We start from the raw sequence: 16868 nt of genomic DNA, 5'->3' as shown, positions 1-16868 counted from the left end.
GAAGATAGGGAGACATTTCACTTGGCAGCAATGCCTATAAAGAGGAAATAGATTTAAGGAATAAGGAATTTAGTGAGGATTTGCAGAAGAATATTTTCATTAGAAAATGGTTGAAATCAGGAATGTACTTCATGAAGGCTGGTGGAGGGAGGTTCAAGAAATTCAAGAAATATTCAAGAAATATTTAGATGAGTACTCGAAAATCTACAAAAATCTATGAACTGACTGCTATAAAATGGGATTTGAATAGACAGAGATGTTGGCTGGCATTGACATGCTGGGCGAACGGAGTTCTTTCCATGCTGTAGGATTCTGTGATTTTAAGAGATTAGTAAATAAAGCTGGTTTGCATTTTATTGGAGAACGTACACTGGTGTACATTAAATATTGGCTAATGGATAGAAATCTGAATGGATCAATCTGGCATTGGCAGGCTGTGACTACTGGGGTGCTACAGGAATTGATGCTGGGACCCCAGCCTTGTCCAGTCTGTATCAATACAGTGAAACCCTGTTATAATGTGATCGTTGGGGTCAATAAAATGTCATCGCGAAAAAAGCGGGGTTGCGCTAAATCAGTGTTCAAGAAATCAGCATTCAAACTGATCCAATGTTGACCTTACGTCCTAAAACACCACCATTTTCGCCCTATTTGACCATTTTTTGCACGTTTACCTCCTGGCAAGTAAATTACCTTTGAATTAAAGAATTCTGTGAACAAATTGTTGTTGTCATTTTAGAAATGAAAACACAAATTAATTTTTAGTACAGCTTTTTAATACACAAAAGAACAAATAAAAACATTCAAGAATATTAGCAACCACCATTGACAGTTTATTACCTAAAAATGTAATCAAGTTTTCCTTGCTTGAACGTAGCATGCTGTTGGCTGCGAGCGAAATCTAGAATGCTTCTGAATTGGAGGTTTTTTATGTGGTCCACCTCCTGGGTGAAGACAGGAGGGTGAGGGATGAAGCCAAGAGCTGGGAAGTTGATTGGCAAAAGGGATACAAAGTTGGAGAAGGGGGAGTATGGATTGACATGGACATGGAATCCAATAACTCATCATGTTACATCTGAACTTGCGTTAAATTGGGGTGCGTAAAATCAGGGTTGCACTGTAATTTGGAAGAAGGGATCCCAAGCTTGCGATGATACAAGGTTTTGTGGCAGTGTGTTAGCTGTGTAGAGGATTAAAAGTAACATGACAGGAATCATAAACAGGGTTAAAGCATGCTGGTTGGATTAAAATATGGAAATCATTAAAAGTTCAACTTTGGTAGAGATATAGAAAGCAGATTATTTTTTAAGTGGTGAGAGATGGAAAGGTGTTAGATTTCAGAGGAAATGGGTGCCCTTCAAAACAAACCACCAGAAGTCAATGTGCAGATGCAGCAAGCAATTAGAAAGGGCAATAATATACTGAGTAATACACATAAATGCTGGGAAATCAGCAGGTCAGGCAGCAAATAATATGCTGGCTTTTACTGTAAGAGGATTTTAATATAAGAGTAAAGACATCTTGCTCCAATTTTCTGGGGCCATGGTAAGGTTGTATCTGGAATATTCTATATACATTCAGTGGCCACTTTATTAGTTACCTCTTGTACCTAACAAAGTGGCCACTGAATGTATGCTTGTGGTCTTCTGCTGTCGTAGTCCATCCACATCAAGGCTCAATGTGTCCTGCATTCAGAGATGCTCTTCTGCACACCACTGTTGTAATGCATGGTTATTTGAGTTACTGTCATCTTCCTGTCAGTTTGAACCAGTCTGGCCATTCTCCTCTGACCTCTCTCGTTAACAAGGCACTTTTGCTCACTCTGGATGTCTTTTTTGTTTTGTTTGCCATCCTGTTCTCCACAAAACTCTAGAGACTCTTGTGCATGATAATCACAGAGATCAGCAGTTTCTGAGATACTCAAACTACCCTGTATGGCACCAGTAATTATAATACAGTCAAAGTCACTTAAATTACATTTCTTCCCCATTCTGATGTTTGGTCTGGGCAACAATTGAACATCATGACCATGTCTGCATGCTTTCATGCATTGAGTTGCTCCCACATGATTGGCTAATTAGATATTTGCTTCAAACAGAAGGTGTACAGCTGTACCCCATCAAGTGGCCACTGAGTGTAGGTCTTGTCAGCTCGCTGGAGGAAAGATTGTTTGTGAAAGGACGGAGTACATGGATGGTTCATCAGACTGATTGGTGGGATGGCATTTTCTCTTATTGCCAGGAGATTAAGTAGGCTGCGACTATGTTCTCTTGAGTTAAAAAGGAGGAGAGTTGGTTGACATTAAATGTTCAATATACTTTTAGAGTTTGACAGTGTAGATGTGGTGATAAAGTTTCTGCTGACTGGGCTATCCATACTAAGGGTCAAATTCTCAAAACTGTACGCTAGATATTCAGGACAACTGGTGAGGAGAATTCTCTTTATTCAAAGCCTAACAGAATGTAGTTAAAGCAGAGATCAATAGATTCTTGATTTTGAAAGAATCAATGGATACTGTATGTGGTTATTTCAAGAAAATAACATTGAGATAAAAGATTAGCCATCATCTTAATGAATGACGGAGTAGGCATGTGGGGGGCAAATGGCCAGATCTTGCTTATATTCCTTTAGTTCTAAGGGCCTTATGAAGACAAATAAGCCTGCCAAAATGTATTGAAATTGGAATTGTGGAACATCAAGTAGTCTGCTTCATCACTCTTTGATTTATAAAGTACTTTCATCATAATGCCAATAGATGGCTACTATAAAATTTCAAAAAAAAGGATCTGTGATTTTGTACAAGCTGCTGAAAGACTTTACCTGCAGGCTGAGAAGTTTTGATCCTGATAATAAGCAGATTTGCTAAAGGAAACTTTAGCAAATTTGCTATTTGTATGTTCTGGTATGTCTGAGAAACATATTCGCTTATTCCCTGTGTTGTGGTGTGATGCACCATCAATAACTCTCTGAGACGTGAGGTGAGATATCGGCTTTTATTGACTGGAAGAAAGAACAAGCAGTGGTTGACCACCATACTACATCCTGGAGACTGAGGGCAGGGCTCAGGCCTCAATCGCCTTTATACCAGTGTCTGTGGGAGGAGCCACAGGAGCAGTCAGCAGGGGGCGTGTCCTGACAGGTATACGTAGTTCACCACATGGTGTTCACCGTTTTGCTTCTTCTTTAGTATCCATTTACTTTGGGCTTCTTAAATCAATTACATATTGACTGACAAAAGACTCCCCTCACTGGGAGACTTTGTGACTGTCGACTCTAAGGACCACCACCTTTAGATGGTATTCAGAAATATTCCCTCTCTGTGTTACACTCCATAACTTAGCACCTAAACAAGCACGTTGACTAGTTGCTCAAGACGATTAATGAAATTTAGAGGGGTGCAGAGTGAACTTTCACTCACACCGAAATTGTTCCAATTTTGCTTCAGGCCTGCAATCCATCCTCCTATTTCACTCTTTTTCATTCCTAGAAATTGACTTGACTGTGCCAACGTGTATGTGCGCTTAATGGTATCACTTATTCCTGTGAATGTGTAAACCATTGCTTTTGTCAATAGACAATAGACAACAGAGAGTAGGTGCAGGAGTGGGCCTTTCGGCCCTTCTAGCCAGCACCACCATTCACTGTGATCATGGCTGATCATACACAATCAGTACCCCATTCCTGCCCTCTCCCCATATCCCTTGAACCCGCTATCTATAAGAGCTCTATCTAACTCTCTCTTCAGTGCATCCAGAGACTTGGCCTCCACTGCCTTCTGGGGCAGAGCATTCCACATATCCACCACTCTCTGGGTGAAAAAGTTTTTCCGCATGTCAAACATGAGTGAGTCATTTTGAGTTAATTAAGTGGGGATAAGTCCTTTAGAGACTATCCATTACACAAATTTACTGTTACTTGCTTCAGATGTTAAGAAAAATTATCACAAATTCAAATGGCGAGAAAGATCAACCATAAATAATAAAATGTTATGCATTTATCTAGCACACCATATCATATTTGGTGCAGAATATTGACTGTCTTCACAAAGTGTTAATTTTTAACTCATCTTTCCAGATATCTTTGCTTTGTTATCTCAGTTGCTAAAATTGATTCCATGGTTTTTACCTTTTAATGTCATCTTTACCAGTTGATAGTCTGCTTCAGGTCCTTGCACATCATTCATTACTGTTCTTTATCCATAATTCTCTGCTTTGTAGGAATGGTATCATGAGTAGGATTTCACAAATCACTATTCCATTTTCAGTAACATTTCACAGACACAAACAGCATCCATGATTTCAGTAGTTACATACATAGTATATCTGATTCAAATATATCTCTAATGCACATAAAAACTGAGTAAAATGACATGTATAATTTTGTTAATTTCAGGACTGTTGGAACTATTTTGGATCTTGAATTCTGCACCAGATAAATCTGTACATACTACACATGACTTGGAATTAACTTCCAGTTCTTCTCAGGTCTGTGCATCACCCGAAAGGACCTGGGAACTATTCTTTGCACAAAGCTAACTAAGATGTAAAGCTGTTTACAAATCTATTACAATTCTGCAAGCATTAAAGAACAGTTGGATCGAGAGATTGCAAATCTTCTTCTGGGTGGATGAATTAGATGAACTTAATAAACTTTCTTTTCTTTTACTATCTTGTAGTTTTACATTCCCAGCCTTTACAGAGCAAAAGTAGGTGACATTCTTAAGAAAAATAAGAGGAATTAAAAGCTAGGGATTAATTATCCACTATCACTCCTTTAATTATAACTAATTATTAAGACTGTCATACCGGAAGAAAGCTTTATTCAGGCATTCTGTTTTAAATCTGTTGAGGCAATAAAATAATGTTTGTAGAATATAAGGGGCAGTGTTTCAGGACTAGGATTCTGGCAGAATTCAAGGTTTGTGAAAAAGTTTTTATGATCTGCAAAAACATTTCATTCAGACCATCAAAGGTAGACACAAATTGCTGAAGAGATGAATGTCTGCAAATTAAAAGTTAAATTAAATTCTCTGCCGCTCCCTTTGATTTTTGGGTGAGTTACTGATGCCAGCGGAGTTCCTCTGGAGGGCAGACTTCAGAACAGCACTGTAGATTTCAATAAACTTAGTTAAAAGGTGTCAGTTGGCTGTACTGTAAAGATGGTTTTTTGACCATCATGTATAAATATTCAGTGTACTTAATGTTCCAGCTTGCTGTGTTGAACCAAGAGTAGTAATAATGAAAGTTTAAAGATAAGCTGTGAGTTGAGGGGGGATATTAAAGATTCCATTGAATATTTGCTGAAGATTAAAACCAAGTTTTCTTGTTTGAATGCCTGTGGCCAGCTGTCAGAAGACATAATAAAAATCACAAAAAATTAGCAACCTTGGTTCCACCAGGACAGAATTCATTTCCAAAATCCTTTGAACATAGAATATAAGAAGGTAAGTAAAAGAACAGGAGTAGGAGCAGTCTATTCAGCGCCTTGAGACTGTTCTGCCATTCAACAAGATCATGACTGATTGTCTCACTGCAAAAACACTGCGTATTTCTAGCTCTTTCCAATATGCCTCCATCCTCCACTATCCAGACATATTGATACCAGTTTTGGTTTTAGTCAACAAGCAAGAGTCCACAGCCCTACCCCAATGGAGAATTGTAAACATGCATCACTCTATGAGTTAAGAAATTAAGGTTAGCTGCCTGCTCATGAGGTAGTAGTAGGATTCCCAGCTGCTGGTGATATGACCCTGGTTGTGAAATACCAGGCAATAAGCATTTACTGCAATATGCTCAATCGTTGTTCACAAGTTGATCAGAATGCACCAATATTTACTTTTGTCCTGGACTAGGAAGCTCTGCTGAAGTGAAATGCAACGTGTATACAGCTGGCTAACAAAATCAGATCCTTCGGCATGGTGTCCATTACACTAAAGCCAGTATAATCCACAGGCCAGCTCCCCTGATTATATTTATTAAACACTTTGCTTTCATTCATCTATTTCACAACCACTTTCTATTCAACTGAAGGCATATGCTAGCAATTTCATATTCACAATGGCAATCATTTATTAATAGGATCCCTTCTAAATGTATTTGACTGAAGGCTATTGATGGGAACAGAGGACAATGATTTCTGTTAGTTTAGTTGATAGCTCAGATGAGGGACTTCCTGTAATTAAAATACAAATTCATCAGAAGGAATAGTTATGGATCCATTTGTTTATGAAATAGTTACAAGTAGCAGGTGCCTGTTTTATTTCCGCCTTCAGTCATCTCTCTCTCCTTGGTTTGAATCTGTCAAGGTACAAATTTGTAAGCATTGACTGCTGTTTGACTTCTTACGCATGTGCCCAGTAATCATGTGTGAGCCTATGCTGTGTGGAGGACGTCACAGGCACAATCAGATGCTGGCACACATCAGGACATGTTCCTCTATGTCAGTGAGACCCAATGCAGATACGGGGTCCTCTACATCAGTGAGAACCATCACAGATGGGCACCGCTTCATCGAGCACCTTTCCTCCACCCAGTGCAAAAAACGGGATCTCCCGATGGCCACTCATTTCCTTTGACATCTCATTACCATATCAAAATGTCTGTTGACAGTCTCCTCTACTGCAACAATGACGCCAAACTCAGATTGGTGGAGTAAAATTTCATATTCCATCTGGGTCATCTCCAACCTAAGGGCATGAACAACAATTTCCTCTATTTCCCCTCCTCCTTCCCTCTCTCCCATGGTCCACTGTCCTCTCCTTGCAGATCCCTTCTTCTTCTGCCTTTTACACTTCCACTTACTTACTTCATTCCCCCTACATCACCCACCTACCTTCCCTATCATCTGCCAGCTTGATCTCCTCCCCCCTCTCCTCTTTCTTCTTATTCTGACTTCTGCTTCCTTCCTTTCTAGTCCTGATGAAGGGTCTTGTCCCAAAACTTCAACTGCTTATTCCCCTCCATAGATGCTGCCTGACTTGCTGAGTTCCTCCAACATTTTATATGCGTGGCTCAAGATTTCCAGCATCTGCAGAATCTCTTGTGTGTACCAGTATGAGAGCACAGCCATTGTAAAACAGGCTCTGCATGATACTCAGTAAATATCATTTGTTCATTATGTGCCATGTCGTTTGACATGGGAGATTATGGTCTTTCCATGACCATGATTGTTCTTGGTAAATTTTTCTCCAGAAGTGGTTTGCCATTTCCTTTTTCTGGGCAGTGTCTTTACAAGATGGGTGACCCCAGCCATTATCAATATTCTTCAAAGATTGTCTGCCTGGTGTCAGTGGTTGCAAAAGCAGGACTTGCGATATGTACCCGCTGACCATCCACCGTCTACACTCATGACTTCAAGTGACCCTGATCAGGGGGCTAAGCAAGTGCTACATCTTGCCCAAGGGTGACCTACAGGCCAGCAGAGGGAAGGAATGCTTTATAGCTCCTTTGGTAGAGATGTATCTCTACCTGGCCAGCCCAGTATCATCCACATTTAAGACACAATCCGCTAGGTGGCCAAACTCCAGCAGAAGATAAGCTGCTATGAATGAGGGAGACTTTGTGGGAAAAGGTCTTCAGAATTTTGCATTTCTATGCTTCCACTCTGCGGTTCAGCTCCCACGCTATGCACTCAACCCCACACTCAAGCACTGGTGGGATTAACATTTAACATCAGTTTCTCATTCATCTCATTCCCCACAAAATGCCTGCTATTGTTTTGAGCACAGACTGGGCATCTTGAATTTTGTAGGAGCCATCTGTAGTAAGTTTTACAATTGCCTTGTGAAGGGTCCTGAAGTCAGCAGAGTATTCGTTTAAATGGCACTTAATGCATTGTACTTCTATCATTGTTTAAAAACACAAGTTTTCTGGATCTGGAAGCTTCAAGTAATATTACAAAAGATTGAAAACTGCACATTAATTAACATAATTTGGAGTCTTTGGGTGCTAAGGAAAAGGTCAAGTGGCTAACCTGGATCAAGATTTGAAGTTTCTGACCCAGTCTTGTGTTAGACAAATGGAAATTACTATGCTAGAAACTCCAGAGTCTTGGCAAAAATATCCGCAATGTTCTTCATGACTTCTTGTTCATACTTCTTCAGCTTCTGTTCTCCTGCAGACGTGACTGCTTCCATGGTTAACAAGTTGCAATTAACCCATGCGGATTTCATAGATGTAAAAATAGGATATAGTCATGGTGACATCACCAGTGTGTGGTTTTGAGTCCAAAGTTCCTGTCATCCGTTGGTTGGAGTTTGGACTATTGGGTGTGAATTCAGAAAACGGAGGTGCAAATGGAAGTGGGAGTTCTGGTGCAGGATTCCCTAAAGGTTAACTTATAATAAGGAAGGCAAGTGCAATGTTAGCATGTATTTCAAGATTAGAATATAAAGGCAAGGATTTAATACTGAGACTTAATAATCAGACCATATGTGGAGTATTGTGAGCAGTTTTGGACCCCATATCTGAGAAAGGATACACTGGCATTAGGGAGGGTCCAGAAGAGGTTTATGAGAATCATCCTGGGAATGAAAGGGTTAAGGTATGAGTAGTTTTTGATTGCTTTGGGCCTAGAGTTTAGAAGAATTAGGGGGACGGGGGATCTAACTGAAACCTACTGAATATTGAAAAGTCTTTATAGAATGGACGTGGAAAAGGGACTCTCGGACAAGAAGTCTATTAAGTAGACATATAAAGTGATACTTATGGCTTTATATTGAAAGAAAAATTATCATTTAACATAACTTTATCTTCATCATTCATTTCAAACAAAGTGATTGCTAATGTTCAACCTTCAGTGCATTCAAAAATAAAAGGAACTAAATATCACTCTCCATTTCACCTGGCCGTTTATTTTTCATTATAGCTCCGGGTGAAAACTTCACTTAGGAGTCCATCCCCCAGAACTTCAACATAGATGTGCTATGAACTTACTATTTCCGTCTCTTGATCCAGGCCAGTGATAGGCTGACCTTGCAAATCTGGAGTTATTCCAGAAATTCAGCATGCGTCACTATTGCACCCATGCCCCTGGTGCAGAGAATGACGTCATTGTCCAGGCAAATCTCCTGCAAGAGAATGTCAGCTAGGCTGTCCCGGAGAGTTCTCATCTCAGGGCCTCACCTGGCATCATCTGGACTTCCCAGCATAACCCACTTCATCCCCACCCATCGTCTTTCTTTGCTATAAAACAGGTTTGATTGGCATTGTTCTACTGGCTATCCTAAATGGAATGAGGAGTCCACTCAGAGGCCACTTTATCAGGTACCTCCTGTAGCTAATAAAGTGGTCACTGAGTGTACAGTTATGGTCTTCTGCTGCTGTAGCCCAACCACTTCCAGCTTTGTCATGTTCTGCATTCAGAGAAGCTCTTCTGCAGACCTGTGTTGTAATTTGTGGTTATTTGCTTTACTGTCACCTTCCTGTCAACTTGAACTAGTCTGACCATTTCCTATGACCTCTCCAATTAACACAGCGTTTTCATCCACAGAACATCCGCGTACTGGATGTTTCTTTGTTTCTTACACCGTTCTCTGTAAACTCTAAAGATTGCCATGTGTGAAAACCTAGGAGAGCAGCGGCTTCTGAGTTACTCAAACCACTCCTCTGGCGCCAACAGTCATTCACTGGTCAAAGTCATTTAGATTGCTCTTCTTCCCATTTTGATGTTGGATCTGAACAACAACTGAACCTCCTGACCATGTCTGCATGCTTTTATGTATTGAGTTGCTGCCACATGATTGGCTGTTCAGAGATTTGTATGAATGAGCAGGTGTACCTAATAAAGTGGCCACTGAGTGTACGTCCTTACAGTCTTTGCCCAAGATAATTTTGAAACAGCCAAGGTATTGCATACTTTAATTCTATCCCGTGTGGCTGCACTATGACTTCAGGAAGGATAATCTGGATAATCAGAAAGGAAGTGGCATGGTCTGTTTGCTGAAGCAAGTGTAACCACAATGGTGAAAGATGATATGGTTCTCTGAGTGATAGTAGATAAAAGGATAATGCCCTGAAACTGCCAATTTTCAAAGTTCAGAGATCTAAGTAACTTTTATTATCAGAGTGTGTATATGTCAGCACATGTAACCCTGAGATTCTTTTTCCTGCGGGCATACTCAGCAAATCTAGAGAACAGTATCTATAACAAGATCATGAAAGATTAGTAGAGTGTAAAGGACGACAACCTGTGCAAATGCAAAATAAATAGATAGCAATAAATAATGAGAACATGAAATAAATAAAGTGTCCTTAAAATGAGCTAATTGGTTGTGGGAACATCTCAATAGATGAGGCCAAACGCTACCGCAGTTTTAAAGCCAGGACCAACAGATGATGGGTCAGCTTCTTTCTACAAGCCATTAGACTTTTAAATTCACATGTCTGTACGTTGCAACAGAGTCCTAACACAAAGATTTTTACTCCTTAACGCTGTGGGATAGAGGTAAGATTTAAATAAGTTCTAAATGAGTGTAGTTTTGTTGAAGAGCCTGATGGTTGAGGGGTTGTCATTTTCAGGTGTTAATCAATTATCTTTTAATTTTAAGTGTCATCAAACTATTACCTTCAGTCAAGAATTCTCCCAATATTGCGACATTGTTGCAGCAAATTAGAAAGTTATTTCAAGATGCTTGTTCTAATGTATCATTTGATGCCTGCTGTTGATGCCCGGTTGGAAACTATTCTGTTTGAAACCGGATATTGTTTCGGCGTCTATATTAGGCCATGTCTATGACAGCCAGGAGCTGGCAGGTTTAGAATTAGAATAAAGAATGACACTGTATTATGGTGTAAAATTTCCTCATGTAAAAAATGAGCCAACACTGGGCTATGAAGTAAATTAACAGAGATTTGAGAATACAATGAGTAACTGATGTTAATATGTTTGTAACAAGAGAAGCCATTCTCAAATGTTTGACCTAGCTTTCAGGAATGACCCTGCAGCTGGATCCGAACTCTCTGTGGGAAACACCTGGTTAGTGATCATAACATAATTGGATTTATCCTCATTAGCCAAGCAAAGCCTGTTGACAATTTAACCCAAGTTCCTGACTTCAGGTGTGCTCAATAAACAGGCTCGAGATCCAGAAAAGAGTTGATTGGGTGATCCTACTGGAAAATGTAACAAGCACTAAGGATGCATTTGTAGCATCAAATAGAATTCACAGGTTTTGCTCAAGGTTGCAAAAAGAATATCGACAAACTTAAATCAAAATGTCAAACTGGTAATAGCTGAAAGAGGAATATGTCTGCAGATCACAGTGCAATGACTCTCAGGTAAGTAGTAATAAGCTTTATACACAATTAAAGGTAATAGACCAGTTAAGAGATTAGTAGGGATGATTATCAATGAAAATTGTAAGTGTAATGGCCAAGATTTTTTTTTGAAAAGGGAAATTAAGAACTAATTCAACTGCTCAGCTGACATATTCAAATATTAGTATAATAGTGGATAATGCTTCATAACTAAAAATGTTCCAATGAAAAAGTGGTCAGATTCTGTGTCTGGATGATACTTAAACAAGGATGTATCAAGAGCCTGGATATATGGTTTGAAAGGAGATTTCCCTTTAAATTTATGATGGAATCTAGAATTATTCTGATAGAAAAATGCTTACTTGGTGCTGATTTGTCAAAAATGATGATGAGTAAGATGCATTGAATCATGGGTCAATGAATCTGCTGTTAATAATGGATAAAGTGTTTAAAGGCTTCATAATATTTATTTACTGATTGCATGCATAGTGTAGATCTTGTCACAGGCAACATTACTGAATAGGGATTCATGTTGATTAAAATTTTCTTAGGAACTTGAATGGATGAGGAATTGTTGATGTTATCTGCTTGGATTTCAAAAAGGTCTTTGTAGCATGTTAAATATTTACTGTGTTAGAGAAAATATAGTATTAGTAGAGAAGCTGTTAAACTGGATTGAAAATTGGTAACATTTCTGTAGGCAGCATACTTTGCTTAATAGAGTCTGAGATCTTTTTAAAAAGTGACTAATAATTGCTTGTATCAATATTTTCACTTTTTTTTTAGTGACACAATTATTATAGGAGATTTTTTTCCTGGTGTGTTTAGAAGAGTCAACTTCAAATTGGGGTCAAAGGAGGTCTTAGACTGTGTCTGACCTTAATCCCAGATGACTGGCATTCATCAGTGTCAAAGAAGATTGACTGTCAATCATTTCTGACACTGAATCTATCCTTGAATGACCTCAGTGTTCAAAGGAAAAATAGGAACAGATGATATTTGAATAATTAGCTATGAATGAAAAGGAAGAAAATTAGTGTTTGTTTTTCCTTTATTGAAATGAATAATTTTTGAATCATTGAAGATCGCAATTTATAGACTCCATGATTGAAATAATAATTGGAGGGACTCAAGTAAAAAGAAAAATGGTGTGTCAGTTTTACTTAATGTACATTTCGGGAATCTAGGAAGGGGTTATGGATTGAAATATACTAAATACTATGCATCAGAAATCAATTGTGATTAACATTGTATCTGATTAAAGAATTTGACCACTTTAAGCTTTCAGATCTTTTCTGAATGTGTAGTCCCAAAGATCTAACTGGGGATTACTGGATAGCAGTAGATTCCACTCGAGCAGGGTTCTTGACCTTTTTTATGCCATTGACAGATCAGTAAAGCCTACGGAGACCTCAGAATAATGCGTTCAAAAGGAGGGCGGGTTTTTCAACTTATCAAAAGTTTTAATACATTTAGTAGTTTTTAGATACTCTGATAGACACAAGGATTGCAGCAGTAGCTGCAGAATTCATCTCTTGTTTGCATGGGGTGTGTGGTATTACTAAAGGCCACACAGCCTTATGGAGAATTAAGAATTCTCATTTGAACTGTCCAGTTTTGTAAAACTGTAACAAACAATAAAACTGACTCACCTCCTTCTCTGCACTGATCAACAAGCAAAATTGTCGAGGTGGAATAATAGAGAGCAGTGTCTGGATGTCTGGATCACAGATGAGGGAACATGCAACTTCACCGTTTGGTGTTTGAACTGTGACCAGGTGCAGGGCTGGCCGATAGTTGGCCAGCTACAGTGGGTGAGCATCTGCAGATAGGAAGACTGCCATCTCAATCGATTTAATGACAGCTCTGATAACTACCATAATTCTGAAGTAATGATGAGCATGCTGTAAATGAAATTTTGAGGTAGTTCTAACAACAGTGATGTGATATAAAAATATCTGGTGACACAGTCACAGGTACTGCTAATACTTGGAGGGCCGAGCAAAGTCAAGATGGTACTAACTGGCGACTCCTTTGCTTGAATCTTCAGAAACAGCTCTATTTCTATTTCTGATATCTCTTTTATCCCCCTTTATTAAGGTTTTTTTTTTGAAGAACCTGACCTAGATTTATACTTTGACTTTGGTTCATTGCGGGAATGTATCCCACTCTCAGGGCATTACGACTGATGGCTTTTTGATATCCCAGGGACTCGGCCTAGAAAACTTGAGCTAATTAATAATTTTGGAGGGATTTTTATAATTACAGTTACTTGATCATTTTATTCGAACACCTGCAATTTAAAACCTGTTTGATGGGTGTTCATTATATCCTGTGTCATTATTTTCATTGGATACCTGCTGAATAAGTTTTTTTTTGTAAAAAAAAAACGATTGTGCCTCAAGTTATGAAAGAATAAAAGATCCGAAAAGTTTTATCTACCTGTTTTAATAGCTTTTAGTTTTGTGATTCATTTCTTGCCTTCAAACATCCAGCTACACCAGTCATGCAATGGATCATTCTTTATTTTCTCGTACTGTTGGTTTGTGAAAATCAGCTATGCTTTTTGGGTGGTGCTAATATTTATATAAAACATCTGAAGCTAGTTTCACCCCTTTGAAAGTGGATAGAGTTTAGACATGCAAATAGGGCTAGGTACTAGTTATTGAAAATAAATTATTATAAATGCAACAAAAGAGCAATTAATTACAACTGGGAATCTCATTAGAGCTTGTAGATTCTTGCAATGTTTGTGAGGTGGATGCAAGGATAATTATGCTAGTTTTGTATCTAGAGGTGGTGTCACAGTCTCACTACAAGAGGGAGGCCATTCAGAGCAGAAATAAGAAAATATGTCTTCATTTTAATATTAGTGAATCTTTGGAATATTCATGCAAGGCTGGGCAACAGGTTGGCTGGGGTCTGATAGGGACACTATTTTTGTGAGTATTCAAGGCAGAGATGAATAGACTTTTGGATATTAAGGGAATCCAGGGAAATTGAGTTAGTGCAGGAAAGATGTGCTACAAACACATATCTTGACTGAACACGTGTGTCCTGTTGAATGGTGAAGCAGGCACAAAGTGATAAATAGTTTTTTCTGTTTCTATTTTCAATGTTCTTCTTGGTCCAGCTTTTCCTTTTCTCCATGATGCACATCACTGACCCAAACGCCCTTAGCATTGTTTTCAAAGTGAATAATTAATTGACTGAAAAGACACATTTGAAAAGACATGGGTTGGAAAAGTTCAAATATTTTGTGTAAAATTCCCGTTGACAGCAAAATAGCTAGAGCAGTATCTGGAAACCTGGTAGATTGATTGGAGACACATGAATCCCTGGAAAGAATTACTGAAACAAAATCACAGAATGATTGTACAAGCTTTTGAATTTTTTATTCTTGGGTATCCTTGTTTATATTCATAAAACTTAAACTGATCTTCAGAATCCATTTAAAGCAGCATTTCTGTAATTAATTTAGAATCAGCCACTCCTGATGCTTGTCTACTTACAAGTGTTGACCAAAATTATTTAGTTAAGAGATGTATGAAGATGCAGAAAATGTAACTTTTCTCATTCATGTCTGAAATGATAAATGACTTTTACCAAACTTGTGGAGGATCACAATCATATTTGGAAACTGATTCCAGACAATTCTCTCTAAACGTTTAATATGCTTTGACAAATTGAGCAGTTTCATTTCCTTACTCCACCACATCCCTTTTACACATAGGAATAAAGGATTTGCCGTTGGTCAGTCTATTTTCATAGCCCAATACCTTACTCAACAGCATTGACTAAAAACAGAAAGGAGAGTATGGACAAAAACTTTCAAAATAAAGCAAACTCCAGCATTATGGTATAACATAATGTTACAAAGTAAATTTATTATCAAAGTATCTCACCGTATACTACCCTGGATTTATTGCTTTTGGACATTCACAGTAGTACAAATGAATATAATGGAGGCATGATGAATACAATATGTGGCATTTGTTTCACTTACGATCTACTTCATACAATTTTAATTTGGGATTAGAGGTATCTATTGGCACCATTGAGACTGGAGTAATCTATTGGAGGTATCTATTAGAGGCAGCTTTTAGGAGTGAATTTGAAGCTGTAGACCTGCAACCACTTTTTGCTCTGAATGCAGAATTCAGTTTTGCTCTGCATATTTTGGGAGGAATAGATCTGAATTGAGGGTAGTTTCTGAGAAGGTTTGATGGGTTGAGTTCTTGGATTAAAGGGTTGCCTTTCAGGACAGGCCATAGACTATGTGACATAGGAGCAGAACTAGGGCATTCATCCCATAGTGTCTGCTCCGCCATTTGATCATAGCTGATCTATTATCCCTCTCAGCCCCTTCCTCTTACCTCCTCCTCATAAACTTTAATACCCTGACTAGCCAAGTACCTATCAACCCTTGATTTAGATATATCCAATGACAGAGCCCCCACAGCCATCTGTGGCAATGAATTCCATCGTTCCATCACCCTCTGGCCAAATAAATTCCTCCTCATCTCTGTCATAAATGACAGAGACTGTGTCCTCTGATCCTAACCAACCCCCTCCACAATTCCCCACGATTTGAAACATCCTTTCCACATCAACACTATCCAGCTTTTCAATGAGGTCAGTTTCTGGCTTGGAGACAACAATCTGATATGCAGTGGTGAGGTCATGGTCCAGAAGGAGGAACAGAAAACATGGAGAAGTGAAATACATTTTCAGCAAAGTGAAGATCCGTGTGCAAACCACAACAGCAGCACTCTTGTCAACCCATCTGGTGACAGTGTCAGAGCTGGTCGTTGGTGAGTGAGGTGCAGATAACTCAAAGGTGGACAACTTAGTGGTGGAAAGTGCGAGCTGGATAATGTCACATCACCAGTCAGTAATGAAGTAATTGGGAGCGGGTAAGTGAATAGGAGGGGTCAGGTGCTTCATGAACTTTGCTGATTGGATGAAGGCTTCACAGTTTGGGATGAAATCTGCTGACCAAGGAGATAGGCGTAGAGGCAGAAATGACAAAACAGAATCAGGATTATTATCATTGATATACTGCATGTTGTGAAATGTATTGTTTTGTGGGAGCAGCACAATACAATGTATAAAAATAGCATAATTTACAATAAGAATTATAATAAATAAATATTGCGAAAAGAGCAAAATAGTGAGGTGGTGTTCATAAACCATTCTGAAACCTGATGACAGAGGGAAAGAAACTGCTCCTAAATGATTGAATGTGTGTCTCCTGTGGCTCTTTTTTTTGTGGTAGGTTATACCTGACTGAATAGTGGATCTATCATGTGGAATATAGGCTATTACTGCATTACTGCTCTTACTAATGTTTTTTATGAAACCGACCATAGATTGGATGACCACTTTGTTCACCCCTTTTTAACTTCGTAGTGTTTCCTTGAGTTGCTACTTGCCAGATCTCCATCAAGTAGTATAAGATTCTGTCCTTGGCTTTCAACATAATTCCACTCTTTCTTTCTCCTCGTCAAACAACTTCTGCTTTCATATGTCATTTCTTCTTTACATCAACCCCAGAGGAGGTTGTTATTGTTTACTAACTTATATCACAAAATCTTGGCTAGAATCAATGCT

The sequence above is a fragment of the Hypanus sabinus genome, chromosome 5, assembly GCF_030144855.1.
Source record: "Hypanus sabinus isolate sHypSab1 chromosome 5, sHypSab1.hap1, whole genome shotgun sequence".
Classification (NCBI taxonomy): Eukaryota; Metazoa; Chordata; class Chondrichthyes; order Myliobatiformes; family Dasyatidae; genus Hypanus; species Hypanus sabinus.
The sequence above is the reverse complement of the archived record's forward strand: the minus strand, read 5'-3'. Positions refer to the sequence as shown.